The 14980-nt window shown below is 41.8% G+C and overlaps 1 protein-coding gene across 3 annotated transcripts in view; it reads left to right on the plus strand.

Annotated features, from left to right (window-relative positions):
• Positions 1-14980, plus strand: part of C2CD2 (C2 calcium dependent domain containing 2) — a 376932-nt gene that overhangs the window by 304325 nt on the left and 57627 nt on the right. The window lies entirely within an intron of this gene.

The following is a 14980-nucleotide window of genomic DNA, read 5'->3' on the forward strand; positions in this document are numbered from 1 at the left end:
GTTATTTTAAAATAGTGCTGGTATGTACTATTTACTCTGAAACAGAAAAGAGATGAAGATTTCTGTTTGTAAGAGGAAAATGATTTTAGCAACCGTTACTAAAATCGATGGCTGTTTCCACACAGTACTGTTGAAAGGATTTAACTTCAGTTGGGGGAAACAGTGAGCAGACTTTTGCTGCTTGAGGTATGACACATTTCTAACAAGACTTGGTAATGCTGGAAGCTGTCATTTTCCCTATGGGATCCGGTAAGCCATTTTTATTAAATAAGAATAAAGGGCTTCACAAGGGCTTTTAAGACTGGTAGACATTTTCTGGGCTAAAACGATTGATATATAAGCATTTTTAATAGTTTATAGCTTTGAGGAGTTATTTTATTCTTGGGAATTATGTTAAATAACCGGCAGGCACTGTATTGGACACCTTTTTCACTGGGGGCCTTCTCTAATCATAGGCAGAGCCTCATTTTCGCGCCTCTATTGCGCAGTTGTTTTTGGGAAGCAAGACATGCAGATGCATGTGTGAGGAGCTCAGATACATAGAAAAAGCTTACTGAAGGTGTCATTTGGTATCGTATTCCCCTTTGGGCTTGGTTGGGTCTCAGCAAAGCAGATACCAGGGACTGTATAGGGGTTAAATATAAAAACGGCTCCGGTTCCGTTATTTTAAGAGTTAAAGCTTTCAAATTTGGTGTGCAATACTTTTAAGGCTTTAAGACACTGTGGTGAAATTTTGGTGAATTTTGAACAATTCCTTCATACTTTTTCACATTTTCAGTAATAAAGTGTGTTCAGTTTAAAATTTAAAGTGACAGTAACGGTTTTATTTTAAAACGTTTTTTGTACTTTGTTATCAAGTTTATGCCTGTTTAACATGTCTGAACTATCAGATAGACTGTGTTCTGTATGTGGGGAAGCCAAGGTTCCTTCTCATTTAAATAGATGTGATTTATGTGACACAAAATTTAGAGAAAATGATGCCCAAGATGATTCCTCAAGTGAGGGGAGTAAGCATGGTACTGCATCATCCCCTCCTTCGTCTACGCCAGTCTTGCCCACACAGGAGGCCCCTAGTACATCTAGTGCGCCAATACTCCTTACTATGCAACAATTAACGGCTGTAATGGATAATTCTATCAAAAACATTTTAGCCAAAATGCCCACTTATCAGCGAAAGCGCGACTGCTCTGTTTTAGAAAATACTGAAGAGCATGAGGACGCTGATGATATTGGTTCTGAAGTGCCCCTACACCAGTCTGAGGGGGCCAGGGAGGTTTTGTCTGAGGGAGAAATTTCAGATTCAGGGAAAATTTCTCAACAAGCTGAACCTGATGTGATTACATTCAAATTTAAATTGGAACATCTCCGCGCTCTGCTTAAGGAGGTGTTATCTACTCTGGATGATTGTGAGAATTTGGTCATTCCAGAGAAATTATGTAAGATGGACAAGTTCCTAGAGGTCCCGGGGCCCCCCGAAGCTTTTCCTATACCCAAGCGGGTGGCGGACATTGTAAACAAAGAATGGGAAAGGCCCGGCATACCTTTTGTCCCTCCCCCTATATTTAAGAAATTGTTTCCTATGGTCGACCCCAGAAAGGACTTATGGCAGACAGTCCCCAAGGTCGAGGGGGCGGTTTCTACTCTAAACAAACGCACTACTATCCCTATAGAAGATAGTTGTGCTTTCAAAGATCCTATGGATAAAAAAATTAGAGGGTTTGCTTAAAAAGATGTTTGTTCAGCAAGGTTACCTTCTACAACCAATTTCATGCATTGTTCCTGTCACTACAGCTGCGTGTTTCTGGTTCGATGAACTAGAAAAGTCGCTCAATAAAGATTCTTCTTATGAGGAGATTATGGACAGAATTCATGCTCTCAAATTGGCTAACTCTTTTACTTTAGACGCCACTTTGCAATTAGCTAGATTAGCGGCGAAAAATTCTGGGTTTGCTATTGTGGCGCGCAGAGCGCTTTGGCTAAAATCTTGGTCAGCGGATGCGTCTTCCAAGAACAAATTGCTTAACATTCCTTTCAAGGGGAAAACGCTGTTTGGCCCTGACTTGAAAGAGATTATTTCTGATATCACTGGGGGTAAGGGCCACGCCCTTCCTCAGGATAGGTCTTTCAAGGCTAAAAATAAACCAAATTTTCGTCCCTTTCGCAGAAACGGACCAGCCCCAAGTGCTACATCCTCCAAGCAAGAGGGTAATACTTCTCAAGCCAAGCCAGCCTGGAGGCCAATGCAAGGCTGGAACAAAGGTAAGCAGGCCAAGAAACCTGCCACTGCTACCAAGACAGCATGAGATGTTGGCCCCCGATCCGGGACCGGATCTGGTGGGGGGCAGACTTTCTCTCTTCGCTCAGGCTTGGGCAAGAGATGTTCTGGATCCTTGGGCGCTAGAAATAGTCTCCCAAGGTTATCTTCTGGAATTCAAGGGGCTTCCCCCAAGGGGGAGGTTCCACAGGTCTCAATTGTCTTCAGACCACATAAAAAGACAGGCATTCTTACATTGTGTAGAAGACCTGTTAAAAATGGGAGTGATTCATCCTGTTCCATTAGGAGAACAAGGGATGGGATTCTACTCCAATCTGTTCATAGTTCCCAAAAAAGAGGGAACATTCAGACCAATCTTAGATCTCAAGATCCTAAACAAGTTTCTCAAGGTTCCATCGTTCAAAATGGAAACCATTCGGACAATTCTTCCTTCCATCCAGGAAGGTCAATTCATGACCACGGTGGATTTAAAGGATGCGTATCTACATATTCCTATCCACAAGGAACATCATCGGTTCCTAAGGTTCGCCTTTCTGGACAAGCATTACCAGTTTGTGGCACTTCCATTCGGATTAGCCACTGCTCCAAGAATTTTCACAAAGGTACTAGGGTCCCTTCTAGCGGTGCTACGACCAAGGGGCATTGCAGTAGTACCTTACTTGGACGACATACTGATTCAAGCGTCGTCCCTACCACAAGCAAAGGCTCATACGGACATTGTCCTGGCCTTTCTCAGATCTCACGGGTGGAAAGTGAACGTAGAAAAAAGTTCTCTATCTCCGTCAACAAGAGTTCCCTTCTTGGGAACAATAATAGACTCCTTAGAAATGAGGATTTTTCTGACAGAGGCCAGAAAATCAAAACTTCTAAGCTCTTGTCAAGTACTTCATTCTGTTCCTCTTCCTTCCATAGCGCAGTGCATGGAAGTAATAGGTTTGATGGTCGCGGCAATGGACATAGTTCCTTTTGCGCGAATTCATCTGAGACCATTACAACTGTGCATGCTCAGTCAGTGGAATGGGGATTATACAGACTTGTCTCCGACGATACGAGTAGATCAGAGGACCAGAGATTCACTCCGTTGGTGGCTGACCCTGGACAACCTGTCACAGGGGATGAGCTTCCGCAGACCAGAGTGGGTCATTGTCACGACCGACGCCAGTCTGGTGGGCTGGGGCGCGGTCTGGGAACTCCTGAAAGCTCAGGGTCTTTGGTCTCGGGAAGAATCTCTTCTCCCGATAAATATTCTGGAACTGAGAGCGATATTCAATGCTCTCAAGGCTTGGCCTCAGCTAGCAAAGGCCAAATTCATGCGGTTTCAATCGGACAACATGACGACTGTTGCGTATATCAACCATCAAGGGGGAACAAGGAGTTCCCTGACGATGGAAGAAGTGACCAAAATCATTCAATGGGCGGAGACTCACTCCTGCCACTTGTCTGCAATCCACATCTCAGGAGTGGAAAATTGGGAAGCGGATTTTCTGAGTCGTCAGACATTTCATCCGGGGGAGTGGGAACTCCATCCGGAAATCTTTGCCCAAATTACTCAATTGTGGGGCATTCCAGACATGGATCTGATGGCCTCTCGTCAGAACTTCAAGGTTCCTTGCTACGGGTCCAGATCCAGGGATCCCAAGGCGACTCTAGTAGATGCACTAGTAGCACCTTGGACCTTCAACCTAGCTTATGTATTCCCACCGTTTCCTCTCATCCCCAGGCTGGTAGCCAGGATCAATCAGGAGAGGGCATCGGTGATCTTGATAGCTCCTGCGTGGCCACGCAGGACTTGGTATGCAGACCTGGTGAATATGTCATCGGCTCCACCATGGAAGCTACCTTTGAGACGGGACCTTCTTGTTCAAGGTCCGTTCGAACATCCGAATCTGGCCTCACTCCAACTGACTGCTTGGAGATTGAACGCTTGATTTTATCAAAGCGAGGGTTCTCAGATTCTGTCATTGATACTCTTGTTCAGGCCAGAAAGCCTGTAACTAGAAAAATCTACCATAAAATATGGAAAAAATATATCTGTTGGTGTGAATCTAAAGGATTCCCATGGAACAAGATAAAAATTCCTAAGATTCTATCCTTTCTTCAAGAAGGTTTGGAGAAAGGATTATCTGCAAGTTCTTTGAAGGGACAGATTTCTGCTTTATCTGTTTTACTTCACAAAAAGCTGGCGGCGGTGCCAGATGTTCAAGCTTTTGTTCAGGCTCTGGTTAGAATCAAGCCTGTTTACAAACCTTTGACTCCTCCTTGGAGTCTCAATTTAGTTCTTTCAGTTCTTCAGGGGGTTCCGTTTGAACCCTTACATTCCGTGGATATTAAGTTATTATCTTGGAAAGTTTTGTTTTTGGTTGCAATTTCTTCTGCTAGAAGAGTTTCAGAGTTATCTGCTCTGCAGTGTTCTCCTCCTTATCTGGTGTTCCATGCAGACAAGGTGGTTTTGCGTACTAAACCTGGTTTTCTTCAGAAAGTTGTTTCTAACAAAAACATTAACCAGGAGATAGTCGTGCCTTCTTTGTGTCCGAATCCAGTTTCAAAGAAGGAACGTTTGTTGCACAATTTGGATGTAGTTCGTGCTCTAAAATTCTATTTAGATGCTACAAAGGATTTCAGACAAACATCTTCCTTGTTTGTTGTTTATTCTGGTAAAAGGAGAGGTCAAAAAGCAACTTCTACCTCTCTCTCTTTTTGGCTTAAAAGCATCATCAGATTGGCTTACGAGACTGCCGGACGGCAGCCTCCTGAAAGAATCACAGCTCATTCCACTAGGGCCGTGGCTTCCACATGGGCCTTCAAGAACGAGGCTTCTGTTGATCAGATATGTAAGGCAGCGACTTGGTCTTCACTGCACACTTTTACTAAATTTTACAAATTTGATACTTTTGCTTCTTCTGAGGCTATTTTTGGGAGAAAGGTTTTGCAAGCCGTGGTGCCTTCCATCTAGGTGACCTGATTTGCTCCCTCCCATCATCCGTGTCCTAAAGCTTTGGTATTGGTTCCCACAAGTAAGGATGACGCCGTGGACCGGACACACCTATGTTGGAGAAAACAGAATTTATGTTTACCTGATAAATTACTTTCTCCAGCGGTGTGTCCGGTCCACGGCCCGCCCTGGTTTTTTAATCAGGTCTGATAATTTATTTTCTTTAACTACAGTCACCACGGTATCATATGATTTCTCCTATGCAAATATTCCTCCTTTACGTCGGTCGAATGACTGGGGAAGGCGGAGCCTAGGAGGGATCATGTGACCAGCTTTGCTGGGCTCTTTGCCATTTCCTGTTGGGGAAGAGAATATCCCACAAGTAAGGATGACGCCGTGGACCGGACACACCGTTGAAGAAAGTAATTTATCAGGTAAACATAAATTCTGTTTTTATATTGAAGTTCCGTTGCATTCCTATTGGCTGAAAAATTCAAATCAGCCAATAGGATGAGAGCTGCTTAAATCCTATTGGCCGATTTGAACTGATTTGAACAGCCAATAGGATTGAAGCAGCTCTCATCCTATTGGCTGATTTGAATTTTTCAGCCAATAGGAATGCAACGGTACCCCAATATAAAAGGGCTACCTTGCATTAAATCCTCAGTGTGCGGCAATGATTGTACGATGAGGATCCTCCACACTGTATGGCTCCACAGTCGCCTGTACTGTTCCGCAGTCACCTACGCCCTGGATGAAGATAGAAGATGCCCCCGCGATGGAGGAAGATGTCGCTGCCTGGATAAAGACTTCTCGCCGCCTGGATGAAGATTGATGTCCGGATTTCAGGAACTGTGAGTAGATTTTCTGGGGTTAGTGTTAGGTCTTTTTTGGGGTGTTTTTTTTCTTTAGATTAGGACTTTTTTATTTTTATGTGTGAAAAAGAGCTGAATGCCCTTTTAAGGGCAATGTCCATACAAATGCCCCTTTAGGGGCAATGGGTAGCTTAGGTGTTTTTTTTATTTTGGGGGGCTTTGTAATTATTTTAAGTAAAATAGATGTTTAACTTAGGACAATGCCCTACAAAAGGGTGCTTTTATTTTGTGGTGTCTTTTTGTTTTTATAGGGCTATTAGATTAGGTTTAATTTTTATTATTTTGCATAATTTTGTTTATTATTTTGTAATCTAAGATTTTTATGTTAGTTTTATTTATAGTTTAATCTTAGGGTTTTTTTTATTTCCAAGGTAAGTTTTTATTTATTTTAAAATAGTTATATTGTAATTTTAATTTAAAGTATAGGAGATAGTTAGGTTTAGGGGTTAATAGTTTAATTTAGTGATTTGCAATGTGGGGGGCTGGCAGTTTAGGGGTTAATAGTTTTATTATAGTCTTTGCTATGCTGGAGTCGGCGGTTTAGGGGTTAATACTTTATTTTAGTGTTGGCGATGTGGAGGGCCGGCGGTTTAGGGGTTAATAGGTTTATTATAGTATTTGTGATGTCGGTTTAGGGGTTAATAGGTTTATTATTGTATTTGCGATGTCGGTTTAGGGGTTAATAGGTAGTTTATGGGTGTTAGTGTACTTTGTAACATTTTAGTTATGAGTTTTGTGAAACATTTTTGTTTCGCAAACTCCATAACTACTGATCTCAGATAGTGGAATGGATCACGGCAGTATTAGCTATAACGCAAGCATTTTAGCCGGACCGCACAACCTGTAATACAGGCGCTATGAAAATCCTGTTGTTTAGTCTAGAGTGAATAGAGCGCTGGAACTATCAGATCCCAAACTCCCTATAAATATAAGTTCCTTCCAACTTATATATATGTGAAATGTTCAGAAGAATATGTGTAGGAATAGGGGCGTGGTGCACTTAAGGGATGTAGTCAATATTTAAGAGAAAGTTTTTATTAATTTTTTACTTAGTAAATATTGCTGGGTCTAGGTGACTGTTTTTGAAAGTGTAGAGGGGAAAAATTAAAACTTATTTTGTGAATACAAACAAGTGTGTAAAGTGTGTTTAAATCATATATATGTGATGCCTTTTATAATATTCTATTCTAATAATTGTGTATTTATGTGGAAAATAAAATAGGCAATTTTGTTTTTTTCACGTGTCTAGTTTTATTATATTATTTACAGTAACCTTATATAGGATGTTGTGTTCCTAGTCCATAAAAGTTAAAAGGCTAATATAATAATATTAGCCTTTTAACATTCATACAATCTTTTTGGGAAATTGACAGCACTAATAATCGCTTTCACTACAATTCTAAATATAGTTAATTCACGCAATTAATGCACTTTTATGGACTAGGAACACAACATCCTATATAAGGTTACTGTAAATAATATAATAAAACTAGACACGTGAAAAAAACAAAATTGCCTATTTTATTTTCCACATAAATACACAATTATTAGAATAGAATATTATAAAAGGCATCACATATATATGATTTAAACTCACTTTACACACTTGTTTGTATTCACAAAATAAGTTTTAATTTTTCCCCTCTACACTTTCAAAAACAGTCACCTAGACCCAGCAATATTTACTAAGTAAAAAATTAATAAAAACTTTCTCTTAAATATTGGCTATGAAAATCCTGCACTCAAGTCATTTTTTAAGTGTGTAAAGGCTAAAACGTTTGCGGAGTGACTTGTAATACGGGAGACCTGCATATTCCGCACAAAATGGCCAATTTCTTTCTAATGACACTGAGTCCACGGATCATCATAATTACTATTGGGAATATCACTCCTGGCCTGCAAGAGGAGGCAAAGAGCACCACAGCCAAAGCTGTTAAATACCACCCCCCCCCCCTTACCCACAACCCCCAGTCATTCTCTTTGCTTGTAGTGCAAGGAGGTGGTGAAGTTAGGTGTCTGATTCTTCAATCAAGAGTTTGTTAATTTTTAAAGCAAAGCAGGGTTGCTTTGGTTTTTTAAGGGTGGCCGTAGTCCACTTCAGTCTCTTCAGTACAGCAGTGGTGGCTTTTACGTTTTTTGGAACTTGGGGGGGTATAATCCCCTCTGTGCCTCCCAGGTTGTTCTTGCTGCCCTATTGGTAAAAAGACTATGTAGGTTTACTTGGTCTTTTTTTTGTAGCCACAGGTCCATGTTAGGAAGGAAGCCTTTCAAACCTAGTGAGCTGCCCTGCTGCCGGGCAGATTGTGATGGAGGTAAGTGCTAATTGTATTTTTCTGATGGGCTCAGAAATGTTTTGGCACTTATGAGGTTAATTGAGTTTTTCCTGTGTGTGCAGGATTTTTGTATGGCAGTTTTTGTGAGGGAAATACTGGAGAAGGGTTTGTTTAGTTGACTTTTTTTAGGAGTACGTTTTTCATTTTTCTGGCTCTTTGTTTTTTGTAGTAGCACACTTGTTTTATTACTTCCTTTTTGGTTATGGGTTGTCAGTAATTGCAATGTGTTTTTTATTTGCCCTACAATTGGGGAAAACATTTCTTTTGTCAGTGTGTTTTTACTTAGCGCGCCCCTTTCCTCCCTGTATATTTCGTCATGTGTCATGCCGGCCGGGAGGTGTTTGTGTTCGCCCACAATGGGCGGAGTTAGCTTTGCGGGGTTTGTTACGCGCTATTTATGGGGCTTTGTTTTTCTTGTCGGCTGCTTTCTGGAGAAGCGTTGAGACATTTTTCTTGTGAGCGGTTGCTGTTGGAGTTCGAGATCGATTGTTGCTATTTTCCCTTTCCTCTGTTCTGTAGGAGGTTGGTAGGCACCTCAGCAAGGTCTGCTGTGGTATGAGGGTTTGCACTGAGGTTTATTTTGTTTTATTTGCTTACACTAGACAACGTTTGTTTTGTTTCTTAAAGTTACAGTAACGTTTTTATTTTTACTGTTTATTTTTGTGTGTGCTAACGATGGATCAGGAGAACTTGCAAGCTGTGACTTGCTCTTTATGTCTTGATTCTAATGTAGAGCCACCTATCCCTTTCTGTTCCTCATGTATAGATTGAACTTTACAGTATAGGGATAGGCTTTTTTATACAGAGCCTTCATTTTCTAAGGAGACTGTTGTTCACGAGTCTCCTGTCCAGGCTGTAGCGCAGATTTCTCCCCATTCATCCCAATTTCTATCCTCTTCACATGCAGTGCCCTGCGTTTCGTCTCAGGTTGGTTTCTCTTTGCAGGATATGGCTACTCACATATCCTCTGCTGTATCTGAGGCTTTGTCTGCTTTTCCTGTGTTGCAGGGTAAGCGCAAAAGGATTTCTGATTCTGTTGCAGTTATGTCTTATGTTTCTTCCCATAGGACTGAGGAAGAAGATACTTCAGTAGCGTCTGAAGGTGAGATTTCAGACTCTGATAGTGTGACTCCTTTGGCTGATTCTGAGGTTGTTTCTTTCAGATTTAAGTTGGAGCACCTCCGTTTGTTACTCAGGGAGGTTTTGGCTACTTTGGATGACTGATTCGACGGTCATAGTTACTCCAAAGAAGGCTAGTAAACTTAACAAATATTTTGAGGTTCCTTCTGTGGCGGAAGTTTTTCCTGTTCCAGATCGTGTTTTAGAAATGATTTCACGGGAATGGGAGAAACCGGGAATTCCTTTTCTCTTGCAAGGTGTATCCAGTCCACGGATTCATCCTTTACTTGTGGGATATTCTCATTCCCTACAGGAAGTAGCAAAGAGAGCACACAGCAAAGCTGTCCATATAGCTCCCCCTCTAGCTCCACCCCCCAGTCATTCTCTTTGCTGGCTCTAAGCACTAGGGTCTCTCTCGGGAGTGTAAAGTGAATGTGATGTTAGAATATTCAATGCTCTTCAGGCATGGCCTCAACTAGCGGCGGCCAAATTCATCAGATTTCAGTCAGACAACATCATGACTGTAGCTTACGTCAATCATCAGGGTGGAACAAAGAGTTCCCTAGCGATGACGGAAGTAACCAAAATAATCAGGTGGGCGGAGGATCACTCCTGCCATCTCTCAGCAATTCACATCCCAGGAGTAGACAACTGGGAGGCGGATTTTCTAAGTCGCCAGACTTTTCACCCGGGGGAGTGGGAACCACACCCGGAGGTATTTGCCCAGCTGACTCAGCTATGTGGCACCCCAGAGTTGGATCTGATGGCGTCCCGTTAGAACACCAAACTTCCTCTCTACGGGTCCAGGTCCCGGGATCCCAAGGTGGTATTGATAGCTGCTCTAGCAGCACCTTGGTCCTTCAATCTGGCTTATGTTTTTCCACCGTTTCCTCTCCTCCCGCGTCTGGTTGCCAGAATCAAGCAGGAGAAGGCTTCGGTGATTCTGATAGCGCCTGCGTGGCCACGCAGGACTTGGTATGCAGACCTAGTGGACATGTCATCTGTCCCACCATGGACACTGCCAATGAGGCAGGATCTTCTAATACAGGGTCCGTTCAAGCATCCAAATTTAGTTTTTTACGTCTGACTGCTTGGAGATTGAACGCTTAATTCTATCAAAGCGTGGGTTCTCTGAGTCAGTTATAGATATTCTGATTCAGGCTAGAAAGCCTGTCACCAGGAAAATCTACCATAAGATATGGCGGAAATATCTTTGTTGGTGTGAATCCAAGGGTTACTCATGGAGTAAGATTAGGATTCCCAGGATATTGTCCTTTCTCCAAGAAGGACTGGAGAAAGGATTGTCAGCTAGTTCCTTAAAAGGACAAATATCTGCTTTGTCTATCCTGTTACACAAGCGTCTGGCAGAGGTACCAGACGTTCAAGCGTTTGCTCAGGCTTTAGTCAGAATCTAGCCTGTCTATAAACCTGTGGCTCCGCCATGGAGTTTGAATCTAGTTCTTTCAGTTCTTCAAGGGGTTCCGTTTGAACCTTTACATTCCATAGACATTAAGTTGTTATCTTGGAAAGTTTTGTTTTTGATAGCTATCTCTTCTGCTCGAAGAGTTTCAGAATTATCTGCCTTACAGTGTGATTCACCTTACCTGGTGTTCCACGCAGATAAGGTAGTTTTGCGTACCAAGCCTGGTTTTCTTCCTAAAGTTGTTTCTAACAAGAATATTAACCAGGAAATAGTTGTTCCTTCTCTGTGTCCTAATCCATCTTCGAAGAAGGAACGTCTATTACACAATCTTGATGTAGTTCGTGCTTTAAAGTTCTATTTACAAGCAACTAAGGATTTCAGACATCTTCCTTGTTTGTTATCTATTCTGGTAAGAGGAGAGGTCAGAAAGCGACTGCTACCTCTCTTTCCTTTTGGCGGAAAAGCATCATAAATTCTGTTTTTCTCCTCCTATTTTTAGGAAGATGTTTCCTTTTAGACTCTTTTAAGGAATCTTGGCAGACGGTTCCTAAGGTAGAGGGAGCTATTTCCACTTAAGCTAAGAGGGCCACTATTCCTATTGAGGATAGTTGTTCTTTTAAGGATCCCATGGATAAGAAATTGGAAGCTTTACTTAAAAGGATGTATGTTTACCAGGGGTTCCAATGGCAACCTGCTGTGTGTATTGCTACAATTACCAGTGTGGCTGCATATTGGTTTGATGCATTATCTGATTCTATTCAACAGGAATCTCGTCTGGAGGAAATTCAGGATAGAATTAAGGCTTTAAAATTGGCTAATTCTTTTATTGCATACGCTTCTTTACAGATCATCAAGTTGGGAGCAAAAATTTCCGGCTTTGCTGTTTGGTGCGCAGGGCTTTATGGTTAAAGTCTTGGTCTGCCAATGTATCATCTAAATCTAAGCTTTTATCCATTCCTTACAAGGGGAAGACCTTGTTTGGACCTGGTTTGGTTGAGATTATTTCTGATATTACTGGAGGGAAGGGTCATTCTCTTCCTCAGGATAGGAGAAATAAACAGAAGGGTCGACAGAGTAATTTTCGTTCCTATCGTAACTTCTCTGGTATGTTTTCCTCTTCCTCCTCCAAGCAGGATCAGTCCAAGCCCTCTTGGAAGTCCAATCTGTCCTGGAGCAAGGGGAAGCAATCTAAGAAGCCTGCCGCTGACTCAAAGTCAGCATGAAGGGTCTGCCCCTGATCCGAGAATGGATTGCGTGTGGGGCAGGTTGTCTTTGTTCGCTCAAGCCTGGGTAAGGGATGTTCCATATCCCTGGGTGGTAGATATTGTGTCCCAGGGATACAAGCTGGAGTTCAAAACTTTTCCTCCCAGGGGCAGGTTTCATCTGTCAAGGTTATCTGTAAATCAGATAAAAAAAGAGGCATTCTTAAGTTGTGTTCAGGATCTTTCCGACATGGGAGTGATCGTTCCTGTTCCAGTTCAGGAGCAGGGGCTAGGGTTTTATACCAATCTGTTTATCATTCCCAAATAGGAGGGAACTTTCAGACCCATCTTAGATCTCAAGTTGGTAAACAAATTTCTCAAAATTCCATCTTTCAAGATGGAAACTATTCGGTCAATTCTTCCTCTGGTTCAAGAGGGTCAGTTCATGACTACAGTAGATCTGAAGGATCATATCTACACATTCCTATTCACAAGAATCATCACAAGTTTCTGAGATTTGCTTTCTTAGACAAGCATTTTCAGTTTGTGTCTCTTCCTTTTGGTATTGCAACAGCTGCCAGGGTATTCTCAAAGGTTCTGGGTGCGTTGTTGGCAGTTCTCAGATTGCAGGGGGTTGCGGTAGCTCCTTATCTGGACGACATTCTTGTTCAGGCGCCATCTTTTTAACTAGCAAACTCCCACACGTAGTGGTTGTTGTCTTTTCTGCGCTCCCACGGTTGGAAGGTGAATTTAGGAAAAAGTTCCTTGATTCTAGCTACAAGAGTGGTATTCTTGGGAACCATTATAGATTCTTTGGCATCAGTGATTCTCATTGCACCGGCGTGGCCTCGCAGCATCTGGTATGCAGATCTGGTGGAGATGTCATCCTTTCCACCTTGGGGGTCTTCCGTTGAGGAAAGACCTTCTACTTCAGGGTCCCTTCCTTCATCCAAATCTCATTTCTCTAAAGCTGACTGCTTGGAGATTGAACGCTTGATTCTATCTAAGCGGGGGTTTTCTGAGTCAGTTATTCAGACTATGATTCAGGCGCGTAAGCCTGTGGCTAGAAAGATTTATTACAAGATATGGCGTAAATATCTGTATTGGTGTGAATCTAAGGACTACTATTGGAGTAGAGTCAGGATTCCTAGGATTTTGGCTTTTCTCCAGGAGGGTCTGGAGAAGGGTTTATCTGCTAGTACCCTGAAGGGTCAAATTTCTGCTTTATCTATTTTGTTACATAAACGTCTGGCGGATGTACCAGACCTTCAGTCTTATTGTCAGGCTTTGGTTAGAATCCGGCATATGGTTAAGTTTTTGTCTCCTCCTTGGAGTCTTAATTTAGTTCTGAGAGTTCTTCAACAGGCTCCGTTTGAGCCTATGCATTCTTTGGATATTAAGTTGTTAACCTGGAAGGTTTTGTTTTTGGTTGCTATCTCTTCAGCTCGAAGAGTCTCTGAGCTTTCTGCGCTGCAGTGTGTGAGTCTCCTTTCCTTATTTTTCATTCTGATAAGGTAGTACTTCGTACTGCTCTAGGTTTTCTTCCCAAGGTTGTTTCTGATAAGAATATTAATATTAATTGTTGTTCTTTCTTTGTGTCCTAATCCTTCTTCTCATAAGGAACGTTTGTTGCACAACTTGGATGTGGTTCGTGCATTGAAATATTATTTGCAGGCGACTAAGGATTTTCGCCAGTCTTCTTCTTTGTTTGTTGTTTTTTCTGGAAAACGTAAAGGTCAGAAAGCTACGGCTTCTTCTCTTTCTTGTTGGTTGAGGAGGGTTATTCGCTTGGCATATGAGACTGCTGGTCAGCAGCCTCCTGAGAAAATCATGGCTCATTCCACGAGGGCTGTTTCTTCTACTTGGGCTTTCAAAAATGGGACTTCTGTGGATCAGATTTGCAAGGCTGCTGCCACTTGATCATCGTTACATACTTTTTCTAAATTTTACGAATTTGATACTTTTGCTTCAGCTGAGGCTGTTTTTGGGAGAAAGGTTCTTCAAGCAGTGGTGCTTTCTGTTTAGGTTAACTGTCTTGTCCCTCCCTTATTATCCGTGTCCTCTAGCTTGGGTATTGATTTCCAATAGTAATTATGATGATCCGAGGACTCACTGTGTCATTAGAAAGAAAATGATATTTATGCTTACCTGATAAATTTGTTTCTTACTTGACACAGTGAGTCCACGACCCGCCCTGTATTTTCAGACAGTTTATTTTTACATAAACCTCAGGCACCTCTGCACCTTATATTACTTCCTTTCTCCTTTCCCTTATGTCGAATGACTGGGGGTTGTGGGTAAGGGGAGTGGTATTTAACAGCTTTGGCTGTGGTGCTCTTTGCCTCCTCCTGCAGGCCAGGAGTGATATTCCCAATATTAATTATGATGATCCGTGGACTCACCATGTCAAGAAAGAAACAAATTTATCAGGTAAGCATAAATTTCATTTTTTCAGCGGTATAGCCGTACTGCACCATACCGCAAAACTTGTAATTTAGGTCAATGTAATGTATATGAAACACATGAACTAACACCCTCTAGCTGTGAAAAACTGAAAAATGCATTCAGATAAGAGTCAGCCTTCAATGACTTAGAAATTAGCATAAAAGCCTACCTAGGTTTAGCTTTCAACTAAGAATACCAAGAGAACAAAGCAAATGTTATGACAAAAGTACATTTGAAAGTTCTTCAAACTTACATGCCCTATCTGAATCATGAAAGTTTAATTTGGACTTTATTATCCCTTTAATATCTGCTAATTATTTCTGTGTGGACCATGAAAGTTTTCTATCCCTTACAGTTCCTATAAACAAGTGGTCTC

This window comes from Bombina bombina, chromosome 3, assembly GCF_027579735.1.
Source record: "Bombina bombina isolate aBomBom1 chromosome 3, aBomBom1.pri, whole genome shotgun sequence".
Classification (NCBI taxonomy): Eukaryota; Metazoa; Chordata; class Amphibia; order Anura; family Bombinatoridae; genus Bombina; species Bombina bombina.